Source organism: Mercenaria mercenaria, chromosome 9 (genome assembly GCF_021730395.1).
Source record: "Mercenaria mercenaria strain notata chromosome 9, MADL_Memer_1, whole genome shotgun sequence".
NCBI lineage: Eukaryota > Metazoa > Mollusca > Bivalvia > Venerida > Veneridae > Mercenaria > Mercenaria mercenaria.
The window spans coordinates 50,680,222-50,688,385 of NC_069369.1; the positions used below are offsets into that span (position 1 = coordinate 50,680,222).

Below are 8,164 nucleotides of genomic sequence, written 5' to 3' on the forward strand. Positions count from 1 at the left end.
TTATATTTCCGATGATACAAAATTTATTGTAGTTTCTCTTTGAGGTTTGAAGATATAAAGTGTTATAGTAAGGGAATTATATTTTAAGGCATAAAATTCTGTTTTGGATAACTTTCACATTGAAATTCATATACAATTTCATTTTGATGTTTGAAAGTTTGATTTATAGTTAATAGACTTATCTTCCGAATCGGAATTGGTAAGTATTTATATAAAAAAAACAACCATCAAACTGAATAACACTACAAAAATAACGGATCGTAAAATTTCTGAAAGTGCAAAAAGATCGCTGAGATCGAGACTCGTAACCGACTACAGTATTCTTGTGCTAAAAATTAAAATATTTTTAGATAATATTACGTAATATTTTGATGATCAAACATTGGTACATCACGGGTGACTTCCGCTGCAATTAACTCTTGGGGTGTCATAAAATATTTGGAAGCCGCGGTCCTTCTGTTTTGATTAACACTTCCCGTTATGTAAGGCCATAAATTCCAAGCCATCGTAAACACAAATTGTTGTTCAGGGGAAAACTGCATGTATCACGCGTGACCTTCATGACCTAACACATTTAAAAATACTTAGATGTGAAATGGTTGTTATTTTTAGAACGAGGCAAGTCCCGCGAACCGGCCAGTTGCAAGCAGTTTTCTCAGTAATTTTTCATGACGTAGCGTCTTGCACATGTAGGAAAAAAACCCGGTCTCTTTCTTTGCAAAGTACTCGATATATTTAAATAGTAACCACATGATCTTGTACGTAAATAATGATGACGAAATCCCATTATTTTGAGTTAGTAAACATCTGGAATTTGTTTCTTTAGGAAAAAAACGAAAATAAAGCGATTGATTATGAGACACGGGATAAAACGATTCTGTTCAAATGGCCGTTAATCGGTATTATACGTTTTTATCGGGTAACCGATAGACATGGGTCAATACGTTTCTATTTGGTAATCGATAGATACGGTGATAAACGTATCGATGTGGGAAAGGGTTAAAATATTTTTCAAACAGGTATTTATCTTATACTTTTTGGATATCATTGAAAAAAAAATAGGTATCCAGCGGGAATCCCAGCTTTTAGAAGTTGGTGTTCCTCCTCAAAATTTGGGATCCTCGGGCCCCCGGGACACCGTTAGTGTCGAACCCTGTTATTATTTGTGTTTAACCGGTATATTTCTTATTCAAGCGCTCATATCATATCGAGCGACATTTTCCATTTGTTATGTTAAAACGTACTCGATACATATATGAGATACTGTGATTCATTCTTAAAACAAAACAAACAGTAATAAAGGGCAAAACAAAGAGCATCAATGTACATTAAATGATGAGGCTCAACTGAACATACTGGCGTTTGATCCTTTCCTGCGCCCGTTTAAGTGATAATTGTAGGTGATCATCACTTTCGCACCTCTATGATTGTGCGTCTTTAATTAATTAACTACTACAAAATTTCTCCGCCAATTTGTTATTAGTCAATAATCTTGATTGGTTCTAATTGTTTGTTTGAACATATGAGCTCTTTATCTAAGGCAGCGTAATATTCTAGATACGAAAGATAATAACTAATGACCTAATGCTAAAGAATCGCCGTCAGTTGACATCATCTATCAAAAATGTTTTTCAATATATAACAAACTACAAAAAATCATTAAAAGATATTTCAAGAATTTATAAACGCGCCATTTAAACACGCCAGTGACAAAAACGACATGATAACATAACAAAGTATCGACAGATATGATATAAGTGCGTAAATACGGCGAAATAAACAAGTAAGTCACAAAATATAAATAATAAATCACAAGAAATGTAATTTATTTAACTAATATAATGATCCTTTATAATACAGTTTATCAAAACCGGCTACCTTGACCTTACATGTACATATACGTTATGTATATATATAACCGGCTACCTAGCCACTGCCAAGATGTAAATAACACTCAATATACAGTATCAGGGGGAAAAAAGACGTCCTACGCTTCCAAAATATGTACAACTCCCGAGTTTTTTGGAAAACATGGAATCTAGAAAATTAAAATGTACTGCACATAGTTTCTTCATTGCGGAATGCGACACAGAATGTCGAAAACTTGTTATCATAACAAAAAAAGGTCTAAACCTACATCGCGAAAAAATATTACAATAGTGTTCTATTCTTTTATTAGAAACTCAAGTAGCAACAATCCATCGTCTTTAATTAATTAAAAGAAATTAAAATGAATCTGTTTATTGATCTGACCTGAAGAGATAAACGTTGAAGAGGAAATATTGATTAAACTTTAATTTGACAGCCGATGCCAACATGACAAAATGGCGTCATAATTTGACAGATCACATGATCAATATTTTGTCGGGTTCCATATTTTATGAATAATTACATTAAGGTAATTCTGCACGTTTGGATCGAAAATTTTTCTAAAATGTAGAATTTGATTAACTCTGATTTTTCAGAACTTCGGAATATACTTAGAAAATTCAGCAAATAAAAAAGATAGGGTCGTGTGCTTGATTTTTTGGTAATGTAGCGGTTTTCGTAGCGGGTGGCCTCGGTAGCTCAATTATTCTCATTAAGCCGAAAACAGAAGACGGGTTCAATTATGTAATTATGATTTAATGTATAATCATGTACGACACGCTTTATATTGTAGCAAATACAAAATGAACAATAAATATTATGTTCCACAATCAAGCACATATAGCAGTATTTTAAAATACACAAAGAGCTGTAAATTCAAGAAACAGCTCATTCAAATTTCAATTCACATTTGATGCACCAAATGCATCTAACACGCCACACTGCAAGTTCTGAGTATATCCACTGTCTATCTTATTATTTAACACATTACATAACAAGAATACATAATCATGAAACAAACTGAACAAATGGGAAAAAAAAAAAAAATGGGGGGAAAAAAAAGAATAATGAATAAACATGAATAAAGATGAAATAATGAAGCAACTAAAATTTGCGTTGTAACAAAATGAAGCGAATAAATGCAAATGAAGCAAATAAAAGTACTGAAGAAAATAAATGATAATGAAGCAAATAAATGAAAGAAAATAATATGGGTGGGTGGGAGTGGCAATTTCAAGAACCGACTGCTACAACGACGTGTCGACAACTGTGAAGATATTTGGTGAGAAAAAAGTTCGTAACTATAGTGCGTAGTAATTTGTAAACAAGTACAAAACTAACCAATCAGAAAAGAGTTAAGGAAATCACCAGCATGATGTCATGTGAAAACAAGGACCAATAGAAAAGAGCGTTTCATTCTAATAATTAAATAATTTTATTGTTGATAAAATGTAATAAATTATTCTCATTAAGCCGAAAACAGAAGACGGGTTCAATTATGTAATTATGATTTAATGTATAATCATGTACGACACGCTTTATATTGTAGCAAATACAAAATGAACAATAAATATTATGTTCCACAATCAAGCACATATAGCAGTATTTTAAAATACACAAAGAGCTGTAAATTCAAGAAACAGCTCATTCAAATTTCAATTCACATTTGATGCACCAAATGCATCTAACACGCCAACTCCCAGCCCAAAGAAAGCAAAGCATAAGCAAAAAAGAAATTTTTTTTTTTTTTTTTTTAAAATGTCTATCAACAAGACAAAAACTAAATTCTAAACTTACAGATACTGGCATCAAAACACACTTCAAGATCTGTAAATATATACATGTGAAAAAACACATTATATGAATTCTTAAATTTGTACTCAACTTGTCTGTTATAACTATACCAACCCAAATAACTGACCCAATTCTATGATGGTATCACTTACTACCACACATAGAAAGATCCATAAGGAGTAACTTACCTCCTAACATGGACCCCCTTTTCTCCAAAGGAATTTTATTTCCTTTAAGAAGACCCCCCCTAAAAAATGAATTCTTAGCACAGTATCAAATATCACTGTCACTTCAGAATTTCTTCTCAGGAGTCACATACCTCCTTTAAAGACCTAACTGTAAAAGAAAGAATAATTTCTTTAATACAGGAAACCCACCCTCAGAAAGGTTGAACTCTTACATGTAAATCATGTTTATATAATATTTATATAAACTGACTGATACCTTATCACTACTTCACAATATATAAACTTAAATAATTTTCTAAAAATAATACCATTTGTAGCAACCAGCCGGCAGACTATCACCAAATTTTATAAAATTGAATTTTACTTAATTAAGTGAGCCACTGTATTGATGAAAAAAAGCCTAAGACGACGTGTGCCTTCTAAGTTTAAGTGTAAACCATCCCTAATTGCAAATAAAGCTCTGACTGGTTGACCAAATTTGAAAAAAGGGCGAAAGAATGAAATAAACTGACAATGCCTTTCAGCACATAATGCCTTTAACTGAGTGTTAATTGCTTTCACTTTCTGACCAGTTGTATCATAATCTAAAGGCCTGGGTAGAATACTGGAAAGTACCAAATATGTGTTGGAGTTATTACGGACAGAGGAGATCAAATCATTGTATGCGCTCATTATCTGACCTTCTGAATAATTTAAAATATCATTTGTACCAACATGTATTATGGTGAAAGGTGTAGAAATTAATGATAAATCATTATTAATTCTGGCAGTGAGGCGAGTAATCCCTATCCCTGGAAAAGCCTTAACACTGGCATGGCGAATTCCTGTCACATGCTTGGCAATGGAATCAGATAGGATTATAACTTGTAAACCTGTAAAAAAGAAAGGGAACAAGCTATGAATTCCATTCCAGAATTTGAAATTACATGGAAAACATATTCTTGAGTATGGACAATTTTTCTTCCCATGATAATTCCAAATAGCATTTATAGGCATCAGATTTCCAATCCCCTAATAATTGAATATGTTCTGGTAACACATTACGTTGAAAGGCTAATGTCGCAAATCCTCTACGAAAAGAATGAGTGGAAAACTGGGAAGAGTCTAAATCAATTTTGGTTATACATTCCCTAAACTTCTGTTGGAAAAGACGGTAAGTGATACATTTACCACCTGGTAATGAAAAAACAGCTCCCCACTTATTCTCCAAATGTAAATGTTTTAAATTGTTGTAAGCTGTAACTGGACATAACACTGAAGGCAACTTCAATAAAGGAGATATGACCTTTCTTTCTCCAAACTGAATTGTTTTTGACCAGTTGAAATGTACAAGTAAATGATCATCAAAAACTTCAATGCTATCTTTATGTAAAAAATGCCCACTGATTAAGTCTTGTTTTGAAGTAGGTACTAAATTAGATTTCCTAGCTACCAGAAAAAATGCAAATAAAAACAAACACCAATACACTGTATCTGCTGGCTCACTAAAATTAAAAATACCATATATATCTGTCAATATTTTAATGGTGACTGGTTTTGCACGTTTAACAGTATGTTGCTTTAATCTAGTCAAGCCTTTTAAAGATAGATTTAGTAAATACGTATTTACATGTGATATCTCCATTCCTAATATGAAATGTAAAGTCTTTACTCCAGCAATATAATTGCGTATGCTGTCAACTGATTTAAAAGTTCTACTTAAAAACTGTGCATATAACTGTAAAGTGACAGTAGATGCCGGCAAGAACGTAAGATTAAAAAACAAACAAAAAATTAAAAAGGTCTCCCACTGAATTCTCAAATTCTTATTAGTACCTTGAGCAAAGGCTGAAGCTGTAGTCATTTTCAAGTCCTTTCTCAATGACTGTAACTCTGAAAACAAAATGAAACAGCTCCTATGTTACCAATCATGGGAAAATCTGAAACTGTCCTCATTAACCTTTGTTTCACTTAAAGGCCCTGAATGAACTGTTAGTTTGTAGAATTCGTCTTGAAAGGACTGATCTAAATGCCACCTAGACAAACAATCTGATAAACGGTTTTTCGTACCTTCAATGTGACATGCTTTCAACTGAAATTCGTTTATAGAAGCTAAGAAACAAATTTCCCGTAAGCATCTTTGCAAAAATTGACACTTTGCTTTGCCTGTATTTACAACTATGCAAGCTGCCATATTATCACAAAAAAATGACTACTTTTTACCTTTCAAATTCGAACACCATAGTTTTAAACACACTATTACTGCTAACAGTTCTAGTCCACTGATATGTATTCCCAATTCTAATATGAATTTGGGATACTCACAATGAAAAAAATGAGAGCCAAAAACACCACCACAACCGGAAAGACAACTATCTGAAGAAAAAACCTCGTCAGCCTTTGACCACTCTCCATAATCAATTAAAGAGATGCCATTATATAGGGGAAGAAATTTCTCCCACCATACTAGATCTTTTTTAACCTCCTGTGGTATTGGGAAATATTTACCCTTTAGCTGATAACATTCTCTAAGCCAATTCAAAATTCTGTTAATAAATATCCTACTTGAGCGTACACAAGCCCCTACAAAATTTAACTTCCCTAATAGCTTCTGTATCTCTTTTAATGTAGAACTTTTCTTGTGTAACCATTCTTTAATCATAATTTTAATTTCAACTAATTTCTCAGGAGTGACCTGCATAATCATATCCTCACTGTTGAACAAGATACCTAAAAAAACCATGATTGTAGATGGTGTACAGGCTTTATCTAAAGCCTCTTCTATACCACTATTTAGGAATATTTGCCTTAAAACTGAGAATGCTATTGGAGCAATAACCTTTCTCTCTGCACCTGCAAAATCATCCAAATAATTTAAAACTGCGAATCCCAACCTAAACATCATATAAGCAAAGGCATTAGTTACCCTTTGACATATATGTGCTGCTGATCTCAAACCCATTGAAAGTACAGTATCACAAAATATGTGATTTTTCCATGAAAATGCTACTAAATTGTAATTTGATGGACATATACTAATTTGTCTGTAAGCCCTTTTTAAATCTAGCTTGTACATGAGACAACCTTGACCTTTATTTTTGATTAAGGAAATGAAATCATCTATTTTAGGGAATATAAGTTGAACTTCCTCATTCAAATAACTATCTTTACTTATATAATCATTAATAGCTGAACCATCCTTTGGGAAACTAAGATCTAAAATCACTCTACGTTGAGAAGGATCTGACTTTGGTACTGTGTTGAGTGGAGAAATATGAATGTCTTCTTCAAAAGGGTTTTCTTTAAAAGGACCTATGATGGCTTTATGAGAAGCTTCTTTAACCAAATACTTTATCATCTGTTCTGGGAATTCTCTGGCTCCTTTATGATTTTTAACTTTAATTTGGTCAGACTGAGACTTGGGGCCCAAATAACCTATTGGAAAGCCGTATTTCAGTAAATCACAAACTGATTTATCTTTATAATCATATAACATGCGTTTCATGTAATCTGTGTTAACTTTAGTGTTGACAGGAATTTTACATTTTTCAAAATTATATTTTCCAGAATCTTGAACTATTTTATGTATTTCTAATTTTTCTAGTGTGTCATACACCAATGAATTTTTAACTGCTTACAAATTTTGCAACGATGATGGTGTTTTGTGAAGCAAGTTTACTATCTGAATTGTTCTTAAAATTAAAGGCTCCTTTTTCTAGGGCTCGTGACCAATATTTAGGAAGAAAAGTGTCTACTATGCTGTCAATAGGTTTAGGTGAGTGCGCATGTCAGGCAGAGGAATGTGGACAGGCCGAAGAACATTCTGGATGGTTCAGCTCTTTATGATCTGTCTGCCAGCAGGTTGCACAAATATGTTTAGCAAGTCTCATTTTCCCTTTATGAGTTAACATATGCGACATTTTGTGATCACATTTATTCCTTTGAAATTTGGAGCAGAACCATAAATTTTCAGTATCAGAACTACTGCCTACTGAAGTCTTGACCTTACTTGAACTTGAAGAATCTGTAGATCTAAATTTTGTCCTATATCTTGACAAAACAGCATTTTCTACGTAATGAAATTCACTATCCCATTTTTTATGACCCAGTTCTATTTCCCTTAAGACCGCAGCATACAAAGTTCTGATAACTGAAAACTCATAGGCACTGCTCAAATACATGAGACGCTTTAAAAATTCTAATCTACCATTTCTTTCTTTTTTTGAAATTTTTGCACTAGAAATTATTTCTAATTCACCGGCTACAAATAAATTCATTTCTAACTTATTAAATTCAATGCTACGACTAACAAAATCAAATCGTAAGTGAGCTTG

The 8,164-nt window shown here is 32.8% G+C and overlaps 1 protein-coding gene across 3 annotated transcripts in view; it reads right to left on the reverse strand.

Moving 5' to 3' along the window:
- The window catches only part of LOC123547113 (coiled-coil domain-containing protein 186-like), a 48,291-nt gene extending 45,953 nt beyond the window's left edge, over nucleotides 1–2,338 (reverse strand). Inside the window, exon 1 of one of the 3 annotated variants that reach the window (XM_053551381.1) lies at nucleotides 2,254–2,338. The gene's annotated coding sequence lies outside the window, so the exon portion shown is untranslated. The remainder of the gene's footprint in view (nucleotides 1–2,253) is intronic. The other 2 variants (XM_053551380.1, XM_053551383.1) reach the window with 2 other exon arrangements.
- Nucleotides 2,339–8,164: the final 5,826 nt, after the last annotated feature.